This window comes from Pleurodeles waltl, chromosome 6 (assembly GCF_031143425.1).
Source record: "Pleurodeles waltl isolate 20211129_DDA chromosome 6, aPleWal1.hap1.20221129, whole genome shotgun sequence".
Lineage (NCBI taxonomy): Eukaryota > Metazoa > Chordata > Amphibia > Caudata > Salamandridae > Pleurodeles > Pleurodeles waltl.
Window position 1 is genome coordinate 1,722,872,779 of NC_090445.1, and position 14,068 is coordinate 1,722,886,846.

Here is a 14,068-nt window from a genome sequence, read left to right on the forward strand (position 1 = left end):
TTGTTGAAGAAAGAGAATCACGTCTGAAAGAATAACTATGCACAAGTGTTCTGAGAGAATGTAATGGTTTAATTGGTCTGAGTTACAGAATGGGCCTGGGAGAACCATCCTTTTTGGGAATGAGAAAGTACAGGAAGTATACCCCTGTTCCTTTGGTGGTATAATGGAACAGGCTCTATGGTATCTTCAAGAAGCAGGGTTTGCACTTTTTTTGAGCAGTGTGAGGTGTGCGTGGGACAACCTGTGAGAGCGAGGAGGGATGTTTGGAGGTGTGGTAATGAGCTCCACACAATAACCATGTTGGATAATTGAAAGGACCCAACGGTCTGACGTAATGTTTACCCACTGGATATTAAAGTTTTGGAGTCGTCCCCCTACAGGTGTGGAGTGGGATTGGGAAGACGTAGGGAGTCACTGTTTGGTTGTTTAGGGAGATCCACTGGTGGCGTTGCTCTGGCCTTTGAAGTTATTTCCTCCGTATGATCCTTTAATGAAACCTCAAGAATAGGAGGCGCAGGACTGTTTAGTTTGGTAGGTAAATGGTGATGAAGCTGTGAGTTTGTAACCACCTCTAAATGTGGGCTATGAAAATTACCTCTATGTGACAGATTGTAGGGCACCCGTGGCTTTTGCGGTGTCGGTATTTTTTTTCACGTTCTCAAGGGTAGAGTCCACTTGAGGGCCAAAAAGGTGCTCCTTGTCGAAGGGCATGTTGAGGAATGCTTGTACTTCTGGCTTGAAGCCAGAACATCAAAGCCAGGCATGCCTCCTTAGCAGTATGTTAGTGTTTATAAAGCGTGCAGCTGTGTCTGCAGCATCTAATGCACAGCGGATGGAATTACTGGAGATCGTTTGCCCTTCTGCAAAATCTGCTGGCCTCATACAAGTCCGGGCCTGCATTTATCATGGGATCCGGGTCATATGAATCCCAAGGGTCTGGATTGTGATGTGTGCAACCCAAATCTTCTCCTTTAAAGAAAGGTGACCCCTAAGGTGTGAGGTCTCTTGCAGTTGAAGAGGCAAGAGAATGCAGAGGGGAAGGAGGTGGCAAGAGAAGCAGAAATAGAGGTCGAGAAGAAGGTGGCTGAGGAGAAAGAGGCGGAAGAGGTAAAGGCTTAGGGGAAATAGTTGTAGCTTTGTCCGTATAGGCCTTTTTTTCCAAGATGGAGAAGAGTCCAAAGCCTCTTGGAATGTTAATTTTCGCTTAAATGTGACCGGGGGAGCAACAATACGCTCTGTTCCTTCTTGGATATGGAGGAGGCGCTGTCTAGCTCCACAGACTCCAATACAGGTTCAATTGGTGAGGCCGTAGTGAAGGACGGACTCCAGTCCATAAGCTCCGACAGAGTTGGCTCTTTTGTTTTTGGCACACATGGTTTCAGTCCGTAACCTTATGTCTGTACCAAAGCCATTGATGCTGGTCCGTTCAGAGCTGAGAGGGTCAGTGCTGTGGTTTTAAATAAAATAGCTTGGATCAAAGACCTGGAGGTCGACGCCGAAGACGATGTTATGGATTTGGTTGGTTTTGCAGCTGAGCCAGAGGGCAGTAGTCTTTTGAAACCGACCATGGTATGGTGGCAGTGGAGGTCTGGCGACCTCTGTAGTGGGCTTTGTGACAGTCTGAGTGGGCAGGACTGGTCACTGTACTTACAGGTTGTGCCGACATGACCTCATGGCTCTCAGTGTCCAACTGAACATCAGAGTCATGGATGGAGAAGGCATCTTCTTGTTCAAGCTCCTCCTAGGCGTGCTCCTCCCCAAAGACGTCCCGAGTGTGTTCCGGGGACTTGTGTGCCATCTCCAACCTTCGAGCTCTTCAGTCCCAAAGAGTATTCTTAGTTCTGAAGGACTTGCAAGCATTGCAGGTGGTTTCTTGGTGATCCGGGAAGAGGCACAATTATGCACCTGATGATGGTCGTTGTGGGGGAATTTCGAATGGCACTGAGGGCTGACACAAAACGGCTTCCATTCCAGCAGCTCAGCATTCTCTTTGGTGTCGCGTGGTAGGCCTGAAACGGATGCGGTCACCCTGAAGGATGCTCATTCTGTACTCAACCCGCCGAATTAAAAGTAGTAACGCCAAAGTAGAATTTCACAATTGAGAGAAGAATACCTTCTAAATAAGAAAGACGGAGAGAAAGTTTCGAACCAGAGCAAGTTGAAAGACGAAGCGTAAACACACGTCTGAAACAATCTAACAAAGGAGACTATGTCAATGCACAGTATCACCGAGAAGGAGGAGTAACTCGATCACGTGACTCAAAAATGCTTCTTCAAAGAAGAACAACTTGCAACACTCCGGACCCAACACTAGATGAAAGGAGTATGCAGAGCATGTGTATCTACGGCCCCACAGGCCATTGAACATCCAGTTACTTTTATAGAATGTTTCAACACCAGAAAACGTTAGAGAAGATAAGTACTGTTCAGTGTCAATTTTTACACATGCGTAACAACTTTACTCAAATGAGCTCTTACGCAGTAAAGAGTTTCTTCTGGCAAAGTACATTTACTGCCTTTGGGTCTTTGCTGTCAGTTCTCGGGTGGGTCCCCTTTAGGTTGAAGGGTGAATCGGGGGAGAGAGGGGAAGTGAGGTGGAATGTCACAAGGAACACGAGCAGTTCACTTTTACCTGCCCTGGGTTGCCTGGGTGCAGAGGTATTGGATGGATCCAGTGCCTTGTGAACTGCACGGTTAGCTTAGAAGGGGGCCACCTGGAAAAAGGCTGCAAAGGGGGGACAAGTCTGGAGCTCCCAGTGAGGGGCTCGTGTGTGGGGGGTCCCTGGAGCAAGGGAGCATCATCGACTGTTGGCAACCCAGGCCGGGAGCTCGGTGCAGAGGGTTTGGACAGTGGAAGCTCACCGTCAAAGGCTCCCACGGTTCTCAGTTGGACCTGCAAGAGGGGAACAACACAGGAAAACTGGGCTACTCTCTGTGCTGGCCTTTGTGATGTGGACGTCCCTCTTCTGTTTTTGCACCGCTGGAGTTCAGATTAAACTCAAACAAGGTTTTGTTGCTGCAGGGCGTCTGACCTTCTGGAGCACTGTGACCTCCTCCTGGGCAGCTGCTGTGTCGATAGACACAGAATGGTGAGCTGGATGTTGCGGTTGGTTCCTGCAGGCAAGTGGCACCTCCACTTCAAGGGAGATGCTGACGCTTTTGCGAAGTGCTGGAGGTCCTCCGAGGTTTTTGGAGGAAGCACAGTTGCAGGACAAATTGTTTTTTTGTGACTGTTGGGACAGGAGCAGGTACGGGTTCACGCCCAATGTCCACCAGTTGTCTACACTTCTAGCTCCCTCGGCTCTTCGTTGTACTCATCTTCTTGGTTCAGATGATTCTGAGTTCCTGGTGTCAGGGCACCACACAAATACTGAATTTAGGGGGGTGTAGGATGAGCTACTTACCCCTAGGTGAAATTAGCATAACCCTGTCACGGAGTTCCTGGTGCCACCAAAATCAAGATGATGGAACCCTTCCTTCGTGGTGCACATTAGACAGCACACCTTAGGGTTGTGGCTAGCCCGGTAGTGCGACACTGTAGGAAGCAGGCCTGGTGTGTGGTGAGCACCTATGGTGTTATCACCTTATACCAGGTCCAGGTATCACCTATTGGTGAGGTGTAGGCAGTGTCTAGGAAGCCAGGGCTCTCTAGAGGTAGCCGTGGATGAGCAGCCAAGATGTATCTAGAAGCCATGCAAAGCTTATGCAATACCACTACAGTTACATAGTAACTTATCACACATGAAAGAACCATACAGTGTTACAAAAATAAAGGTACTTTATTATGGTAACACAACTACTTAAATACTAATAGGCAGTCCCCCCCAACTGGAGGTATGTAACAGTGTAACACACTAAATATATACACACTAGCAATCAGTAAGGAGCATGAAACACAACAAGCATTGGCAAAAGAATTAGAAACATAGTGTAGGCCCTAGGGGAGGGGCAAACTATATACCAAAAAAATGGAATGCCAGATAAAGTCCCCCATCCAAGGATGTGAAATCGTTAGAGGGGAGCTAGAGGAACTTGGAACCCCCAAGAGGTGAGTACCAGACTGACCCCTAGTGACCAGGAAAGCAGCGGTAAGTACCTGGTTTTCCTCAAAACCAACAGGAGGACTTAGAAAAAGGACTGTGCAAGACCCAAACCAGACTGGAAGGCCCTAAAGGTGGATTCTGGCAGAAAAGGACCTGCAAAGAAAGAGGACCAAGTCCAGTTTGTGAAGGAGTGCCTGGTCATGGCAGGAGCCACTACCCACCCGTCTGTGGGTGCAGGTCCAAGTCGACGGGGGACGAAGAAGACCAGCTGTGCAACACAAGAGAGAAAGAGGAGTCCCTGAAGTGATGCAGATGGTGTCCCATGTCGACTGTTTGGCTGCAGTTGGTCAGTGGTGCAGGAAAACCACCAACAAGCCTTGGCAAATGCAGAAGACGAAAAATAAGTGTTGCAAGGCTGAAGAGGACCAGCAAGGCCTAAGGGACTCAACCCGAGGAGGGGAGTCCAGGGTGACCCTCAGCAGTCGGGAGAGTCACCAGAAGAGGATGCAGCCCCCACAGGCAACCCACTGGCAGCAGGAACAGCAAGTCGCAGTGAGGCCCACTCAGAAAACGTGAAGAGGAGTCCCACGTCGCTGGAGCAGCAGAAAGGGGACTGTGTGTGGCAAGAAGAAGTGATTGGGGCCACGTCTACAGGGAGCATGAAGATCCCTTGGAGCAGGAGCAAACAAGCCTTTGTAGTTGCAAGAGTCGTGGTGCACAGGGGTACTGTCCTGCAAGGAGAGGCAAGGACATACCATCTCCCACATTGGACAGCTGGCAGAGAGGACCAAGGGGACCACTCCGGATCCACGCAGTTCCGGAGATCCATGCAGCCAATCATTGCTGCAGTTGGTGCCTGCAGGTGCAGGGGAGTGACTCCTTCACTCCAAGAGAGATTCTTTCTTACTGCAGGCTGGAGTCTCGTTGACCTCAGAGGATGCACTGCCGGAGAAATGTTGCAGTAAGTGTAGGAAAGTACCTCTTTTGGCATGGTTACCCCCACTTTTTGCCTGCTGTCAGTGTGTTTTGACTTTGTTCACTGGGGGGCTGCTAACCAGGACCCTGGTGACTGTGCTCTCTCCCTCTAAACTTGGTTGTCCCTGACTTTGTACACCCCATAATTGGTATGCTGGTGCTCCCATGTAAGTCCATAGTACACAGTACGTAGGTACCCAGGGCTTTGGGGCACCAGGGGTTCCCCATGGCCTGCAGCATGTATTATGCCACCCATGGGAGCCTAAGCAAAATGTGTCTCCAGGCCTGCCATTGCAGCCTGCATGAAAAGGTGCAAGCACCCTTTCAATACATGCCAGTGCACCAGGTCACTATAAGTCACCCCTATGGTAGGCTCCCCCTAGCCAAGAGGGCAGGGTGCACATCCCAGTGTGTGAGGGCATCCCTGCATGAGCAGAGGTTCCCCCACGAACTCCAGCTCCATTTTTCCTGGACTTCGTGAGTGTGGGGAAGCCATTTTCACTGTGTGCTGGACATAAGTCACTACCTATGTCCAGCTACATAATGCTAACTCTGTACCTAGGCATGTTTGGTAGCAAACATGTCAGAATCATACCCCATTACTGTTGCCAGTATTGGTTGTATGATTCCATACACTCTCTGGGCTCCTTAGAGGACCCCCAGCCTTGCTTCTACCAGTTTTCAGGCCTTTCCCAGGCAGCCCTCACTGCTTGCCATCCTACAGACAGGTTTCTGGCCTCCTGCTGCTTGAACAGCTCAAGCCCGGGAAGGCAGAACAAAGGATTTCCTTGGGAGAGGGAGGCAACACCCTCTCCCTTTGGAATTAGGTGTTACATTGCTTGGGAGGGGTAGCCTCCTCAAGCCACTGCTATGCTTTGAAGGACACATCTGGTGCCCTCCTTGCATAAAGCGGTTTGCACCAGTCCAGGGACCCCTGGTCCTTGCTCTGGTATGAAACTGGACAAAGGAAAGGGGAGTGACCACTCCCCTGTCCATCACCACTGCAGGGGTGGTGGGTGCCCAGAGCTCCTCCAGGTGTCCACTTGATTCTGCCACCTTGAATCCAAGATGGGCAGAGGCCTCTGGGAGCAGCTGAGTGGCCAGGTTAGGCAGGTGACGTCACAGTCCTCTCCTGATTGTTGATCACCCTACTAGGTGACCAATCCACCTTTTACGGCTATTTAGAGTCTCCTGCTTGGGTGGGTCCTCAGATTCAACGTGCAAGATTCCAGCAGGACTCCTCTGCAACATTTACTTCGACTTCTGTCCACTGGAACCGCAACTGGACATCACAGGAACCTACAATCTGCAGCTCCAGCAACGACTTTGCTCTGCAGCATTGTTTCTCCAGCTCCTTACAGTAACTGCAACATTTCCCTGGCCGTGCATCCCCTGAGGGTGGCAAGTCTTCAGTATGCACCAAGAAGCAGTAAGGAATCTCCCTTGGAGTGAAGGAGTCACTGCCTTCATCCTTAGGCACCAACTGCAACGACGACAGGCTGCGTGGGTCCTCTCTCCTGTAACTCTAAGTAGAACCTGCAACCCAGGTGGTGGCCTTGAATGGGCCCCTTGGACCCCCTACCTGCTGTCCAGCTTTGGAGGTGGCGAGTCTTTGCCTCTCCTCACAGGACAGTGCCCCTGTGCAGCGCCACTCTTGAAGCTACCAAGGTTTGTTGGCTCCTCTTCTAAGGGATCTTCAGGCTCCGTGTAGCCCCAACCTCCAGCACTCTTCTCTGCACCGCATAGTCTCTTGCCTGCTGCTTCAGCGATGTGGGACTCATTTCCAGGTGTGCTGAGTGGGCCTCACTGCGACTCCAGTGCCTGCAAGTTGCCTGTGGGGACTGCATCCTCGACATCTGGCTCTCCTTACTGCTGAGAGTCCCCTTCGACCTTCCTGGTCCCCAGCAGCTCCGCAACTTCTCTTCTGTGACTCTTGCCTTTGCCAAGGTTTGTTGGTTTTTCCCCACCACTGACGAACTGCAACTGTTCTTCCAAAGTGGGACATTGTCTGCATCACTCCTGGAACTCTTCTCCTGCTCCTGTGCTGCATAGCTGACTGCTGGTCTTCACCGTCGACCCAGTCCTTTCTCTCCAGAAGGGTGGGTATAGCTCCTGCCTCAACCGGGCCCTCCAACTGTAACTGGGCTTGGTCCACTTCATTTGCAGGTCTGTAGGAGGCTGGCCTGGCTTATAGTGGGTACCTAGTGGTACTTACCCCTTGTGCCAGGTCCAGTTACCCCTTATCAGTAGAATAGAGGTGTTTCTAGCAGCTTAGGCTGATAGAGGTAGCTATAGCAGGGCAGCTTAGGCTGAACTAGGAGACATGCAAAACTCCTACTATACCACGTATACCATATAGCACTATATCACAAGGAACACAATACTCAGGGTTACTAAAAATAAAGGTACCTTATTTTAGTGACAATGTGCCAAAAATATCTCAGAGGATACACTCCTTTAGGAGGTAAGTAAAATACACAAAATATACACACAAACCAAAATCAGATAAGTAAATAGTTAGAAAAGTAGTGCAAACACTAGAATACAATAGGATGCAACAGGCTTGGGGCAACACAAACCATATACTAAGAAAGTGGTATGCGAACCACTTAGGGACCCCAGGTCTAGTGTAGTGTGTAGAGGGTCGCTGGGAGTGTAAGAAACCACTAAGGGTGTCCAAGATACCCCACCCAAGACCCTGAAAAGTAGGAATAAAGTTACCCTACTACCCCAGAAAGACAGTAAAGTCGAGATAGGGGACTCTGCAAAGGCAACAACTGACTGCAAAACACTGAAGGTGGATTCCTGGACTTGAGGACCTGCAAACGAAGGGGACCAAGTCCAAGAGTCACACAAGTGTCCAGGGGGGGCAGGAGCCCACTAAACCCCGGATGAAGGTGCAAAAGGGCTGCCTCCGGGAGGAAGAAGCCGAAGATTCTGCAACAAAGGAAGGTGCCAGGAACTTCTTCTTTGGTCAGAAGATGTCCCACGGCGTGCTGGAGGATGCAGAGTGGTTTCCACGCAGAAAGACCACAAACAAACCTTGCTAGCTGCAAGAGTCGCAGTTAAAGATTTTGGGTGCTGCCAGGGCCCAGGAAAGACCAGGAGGTCGCCCCTTGGAGGAGAAGACAGAGGGGGCGCTCAGCAAAAGAGAGCCCACGCAGAAGCAGGCAGCACCCGCAGAAGCACCTGAACAGGCGTACTCAGAAATCTGAGCACGGCGGTTGTCTCAGCACAACAAAAGAGAGTCCCACGAAGTCGGAGATCAACTCCGCGAGTTGAGCAATGCAGGACGGAGTGCTGGGGACCTGGGCTGTGCTGTGCACAAAGGAATCCTTGCAAAAGTGCGCAGAAGCCCTAGCAGCTGCAGTTCACACAGTACACAGGATTACTGTCTGGCGTGGGGAGGCAAGGACTTACCTCCACCAAATTTGGACAGATGGACCACTGCACTGTCGGGGTCATTTGGATCCAGCTCCTGTGTTCCAGGGACCACGCTCGTCACAATGAGAGGGGACCCAGAGGACCGGTGAAGCAGAAGTTTGGTGCCTGCGTTAGCAGGGGGAAGATTCCGTCAACCCACAGGAGATTTCTTCTTGGCTTCTAGTGCAGGGTGAAGGCAGACAGCCCTCAGAGCATGCACCACCAGGAAGCAGTCGAGAAAGCCGGCAGGATTAGGCGCTACAATGTTGCTGGCAGTCTTCTTGGTACTTTGTTGCGGTTTTGCAGGTGTCCTGGAGCAGTCAGCGGTCGATCCTTGGCAGAAGTTGAACAGAGAAGTGCGAGGAACTCTGGTGAGCTCTTGCATGCATCATCTGACGAGAAACCCACAGGAGAGACCCTAAATAGCCCTCAGAGGAGGATTGGCTACCTAACCAGGTAAGAGCCTATCAGGAGGGGTCTCTGACGTCACCTGCTGGCACTGTCCACTCAGAGGTCTCCATTGTGCCCTCACACCTCTGCATTCAAGATGGCAGAGGTCTGGGACACACTGGAGGAGGTCTGGGACACATTGGAGGAGCTCTGGGCACCACCCCTGGGGTGGTGATGGACAGGGGAGTGGTCACTCCCCTTTCCTTTGTCCAGTTTTGCACCAGAGCAGGGGCTGGCGGCTCCGTGATCCGGTGTAGACTGGCTTATGCAAGGAGGGCACCATCTGTGCCCTTCAAAGCATTTCCAGAGGCCAGGAGAGGCTACTCCTCTCAGGCCCTTAACACCTATTTCCAAAGGGAGAGGGTGTAACACCCTCTCTCAGAGGAAATCCTTTGTTCTGCCTTTCTGGGACTGGGCTGCCCAGGCCCCAGGGGGGCAGAAACCTGTCTGAGGGTTGGCAGCAGCGGTAGCTGCAGAGAAAACCCCAGAGAGCTAGTTTGGCAGTACCTGTGGTCCATGCTGGAGCCCAGGGGATGCATGAGATTGGCACCCCAATACCAGATTTGGCTTGGGGGGGACAGTTCCATGATCTTAGACATGTTACATGGCCATGTTCGGAGTTACCATTGTGAAGCTACACACATTGACCTATATGTAATTCACGCGTGTAATGGTGTCCCTGCACTCACAAAGTCTGGGGAAATTGCCCTGAACAATGTGGTGGCACCTTGGCTAGTGCCAGGGTGCCCTCACACTTAGTAAATTTGCACCTAACCTTCACTAAGTGAGGGTTAGACATATAGGTAACTCATAAGTTATTTAAGTGCAGTGTAAAATGGCTGTGAAATAACGTGGACATTATTTCACTCAGACTGCAGTGTCAGTCCTGGGTAAGAATTGTCTGAGCTCCCTATGGGTGGCAAAATAAATGCTGCAGCCCATAAGGATCTCCTGGAACCCCAATACCCTGGGTACTTAGGTACCATATACTAGGGAATTATAAGGGTGTTCCAGTGTGCCAATCAGAATTGGTAAAATTAGTCACTAGCATGCAGTGACAATTTTAAAAGCAGAGAGAGCATAAACACTGAGGTTCTGGTTAGCAGAGCCTCAGTGATACAGTTAGGCACCACACAGGGAACGCATATAGGCCACAAACTATGAGCACTGGGGTCCTGGCTAGCAGAATCCCAGTGACACAGGCAAAAACAAACATACACACAAGTAAAAATGGGGCTAACATGCCGGGCAAGATGGTACTTTCCTACAAGGTCCTCTTCTGTCTGGATCCAACTTCTGTTTCTTTCAGTCTTGCACAGTCCTTTCACAAAGATTACCTGTGGGTTTGGGGAAAAAACAGGTACTTACCTCTCCTCTCCTGGTTACTGGGGGGCACTTTGGTACTTACCTTTTGAGGTTCCTAGCTCCTCCCGCTCCCCTCTACAGATTCCACTTACCTGGGTAGGGGTCTGACTTTTGCATTCCATTTGTTTAGTATATGGTTTTGTCTCCCCCAAGGATCACTATTGTCTGTTGTCATTGCACTGTTTTCTATTGCTTTCTATACCCATTCCTGATTACTAATGTGTTTATAATAGTTTGTTTACTCACCTGCTAGTAGAGTATTGCCTACACAGTATTTTAGTATTTGTGTCACTATAATAAAGCACCTTTTATTTTTACAACACTGTGTGTTTCTGTCATGAGTGCAAGTTATGTGTAACTACAGTGGCATTGCATAAGCTTTGCATGTCTCATAGATAACTCTTGGCTGCTCGTCCACAGCTACCTCTAAAGAGCCTGGCTTCTAGACACTGACTACACCGCCCTAAATAGGGGATACCTGGACCTGGTATAGGGTGATAACACCATAGGTGCTCACCACACAAAAGGACAGCTTCCTACATTTGTGGCAGTGGTGGAATAAGCACTTGCAAATGCTTTTCCACTCTGTCACTGAGCACTTCCCACAGGAAAGACCATTTACTAGCTGTTAGGTACACTACAGACTTGGTGTCAGGGATCTAGTGTCTGGTGTAGCTAGGGTATGGCAGGCCCTACTAGCCCAGAGGGCAAGGTGCAAGTACCTGTGTGTGAGGGCACCTCTGTACTAGCAGAGGTGCCCTTACGAACTCCAGTGCCATTTTCATGGACTTTGTGGGTGCGGGAATGTCATTTTATGCGTCTACTGGACATAGGTCACTACCTATGTCCAGCTACATAATGGCAACTCTGAACCTGGGCATGTTTGGCATCAAACATGTTGGAATCATACCCCAAGACTGTTGCAAGTATTTGAAGTATGATTCCATGCACTCTGGGGGCTCCTTAGGGGACACCAAGCATTGCTTCTACCAGCCTTCTCGGGTTTTCCGGCCAGCCCGCACTGCTGCCACCCCTCAGACAGGTTTCTGCACTCCTGCTGCTTGAACAGCTCAAGCCCATGAAGGCAGAACAAAGGATTTCTTTTCCGAGAGGGGTAACACCCTCTCCCTTGGGAAATAGGTGTTCCATGGCTGGGGAGGGGTAGCCTCCCAAGACACTGGTATGCTTTGAAGGGCACATTTGGTGCCCTTCGTGTATAAACCAGTCAACACCAGTTCAGGGACCTCCAGTCCCTGCTCTGGTGCGGAACTGGAGAATGGAAAGGGGAGTGACCACTCCCCTGTCCATCACCACCCCAGGGGTGGTGCCCAGAGCTCCTCCAGAGGGTCTCTGTGATTTGCCATCTTGAATCCAAGGTTGGCAGGGACCTCTGGGAGCATCTGAGTGGCCAGGTCAGGCAGGTGATGTCAGAGCCCCCTCCTGATAGGTGGTCACCTGGTTAGGTGCCCAATCCCTCTTTTAGGGCTATCTAGGGTCTCCCTCTTGTGGGGCCCAGGATTCGGCTTGCAAGATTCTGGCAGGACTCCTCTGCAATCTTAATTCGAATTCCAGCCACTGGAACCATGACTGGACCCTCCAGGAACCGACAATCTGCATCCTCGAAGGAGACTCTTCTTGCAACATTGTTTCCACAGCTTGTTCCAGCTCTTGCAACATTTCTCTGGCTGTGCATCCCCAGAGGGCAGTAAGGCTTCAGCCTGCACAAGAAGGAAGAAGGAATCTCCCTTGGAGTGAAGAAGTCACTCTCCTGCATCCGCCTAGCACCTACTGCAACAACAACCCTCTCCGTTGATCTCCTCTCATCCTGAGCTGCGAGGATCCTGAATCACAGGTGGTGGTCCAGAGTAGACCTCTTGGTCCTCCCTGACATCTGTCCAACTTTGGTGGAGGTAAGCCCTTGCCTACCCACGCAGGACACCGCGTCTCCTGCAGTTGCCAAGGGTTGTTTGCATCTCCTCCAAGTGATCTTCAGGCTGCATGTAGCTCCAGCCCCTAGCACTCCTTCCTGTGATGCACAGCCTTCTGCGTGGTTCTCCTGTGGCGTGGAACCCTTCTCCAGTTGTGCTGTGTGGGTTCTTCTGCAACTCCTGTGTGCCCGTCCTGTGGGACTACCGTGGGTGCTGCCTTTGCTTCAGTGGGCTCTCTGTATCGCAGAGTATAACCTCTGACTCCCCTTCCTGGGTTGAGTCCTCCTGGGCCTTGCTGGCCCCCGCCAGCTCCACTTTTCACCAACTGTGACATTTGCCTTTGCCAAAGCTTGTTGGTGGAATTCCTGCACCAACATCCGTCTGCAATTTGTCTTCTGCCGTGAGACGTCGTGTGCATCCGTCAGGAATTCTTCACCGACTCCAAGGACTGCAGTGCTGACCTTCACATCACAGTCTACCAACTGCATCCACAGCTGGGTGGGTAGTAGCGCGCCTGGACTTTTCTGTGACTTCTGGATTTGGTCCCCTTCTTCCACAGGTCTTCCCCTTCAGGAATCCACTGCTGGTTTCTTGCAGTCTTGTCTTGGTGTTGAATTTCCTTCCTTTTGGGTGGTCTGGGGAAAATCCAACACACTCCTTTTCTCCTGGTCACTATGGGGCACTGTGGTACTTACCTTTGGGGTTTCCTAGTACCCCCTAGCTTCCCTCTACACATTCCACTTACCTAGGTGGAGGTCCTGTGTTCACATTCAAATTTTTTAGTAAATGGTTTGGGCTCCCGCTAGGGTCACTATTGTCTAACTGAATATGCACTGTTTTCTATCAATTTCTATCCCTGTTTCTGGTAACTAGTGCATATTTTTAGTGTGTTACTTACCTCGTATTGGAGGGTTACATCTCTAGTACATTTTGGTACTGTGTTACTAAAATAAAATACCTTTATTTTTGTAACACTGAGTGTTTTCTTTCATGTGTGTAAGTAATGTGTGACTACAGTGGTATTGCATGAGCTTTGCATGTCTCCTAGGTAAGCCTTGGCTGCTCATCCACAGCTACCTTGAGACAGCCTGGCTTCTAGACACTGCCTACGCTACGATAATAGGGGATACCTGGACGTGGTATAAGGTGTAAATACCTGAGGTACCCAACACACACCAGGCCAGCTTCCTACAAGCAGGCATTGTTTGTGACCTCTGAGACCGAAGGCTGTCACCTCCAGGGAGTCAGAAACCTGTCTGTGGTGGTGGGCTGGTCATGACCAGTCAGCCAGCACACCAAGACACTAAGAGGTTCAAGGAGGCACCCCTAAGGTGCCCTCTGGGTGCAGGTCCCGGCATCAGCACCGATTTATTGATACAAGAAGTTTGATAGCAAACACCATAGTTTTCAGTGAAGCCATCAGGTAGCTGGGTAACTCAATGACAAGTGTCCCGTAAATACCTTGAGATGGCTTCCCTGTTCACTCGGAGTGTCTAGTTATCAAACAAGAGTCACAGGAGCTGGTCTGCTCACACAGATATGTCCTCACGTAAGAAATAATGCACCCTGGCACTAATCCTCATCGCTCGCTCGGGCCGTTCATCCTTCATGTAAGGGATACATCATGCGATCTTTAGGACAGGAGCACAATACTTCTCAAGTTATTTTATTATTGACCTGATTAATACTAGAATAGAAGAACTTCTGAATTTACTGATTTAACTTATGTGCCAAACACAAAGTAAATCTAGAAATAGGTATGATCTTAGTTTCCTTGTTTATAAGCTTAATATGAATGTTCTTCAACGCACAGTTCCATTAACTGGGCAATGTATGCCCGTTTTCAGTACGCAGATTGAATTACTCTGGTCATTTAACCCTGTG

General features: G+C 50.2%; 1 protein-coding gene across 1 annotated transcript in view; it reads right to left on the reverse strand.

Annotated features, from left to right (window-relative positions):
* The window catches only part of GNL1 (G protein nucleolar 1 (putative)), a 272,389-nt gene that overhangs the window by 103,532 nt on the left and 154,789 nt on the right, over nt 1–14,068 (reverse strand). The window lies entirely within an intron of this gene.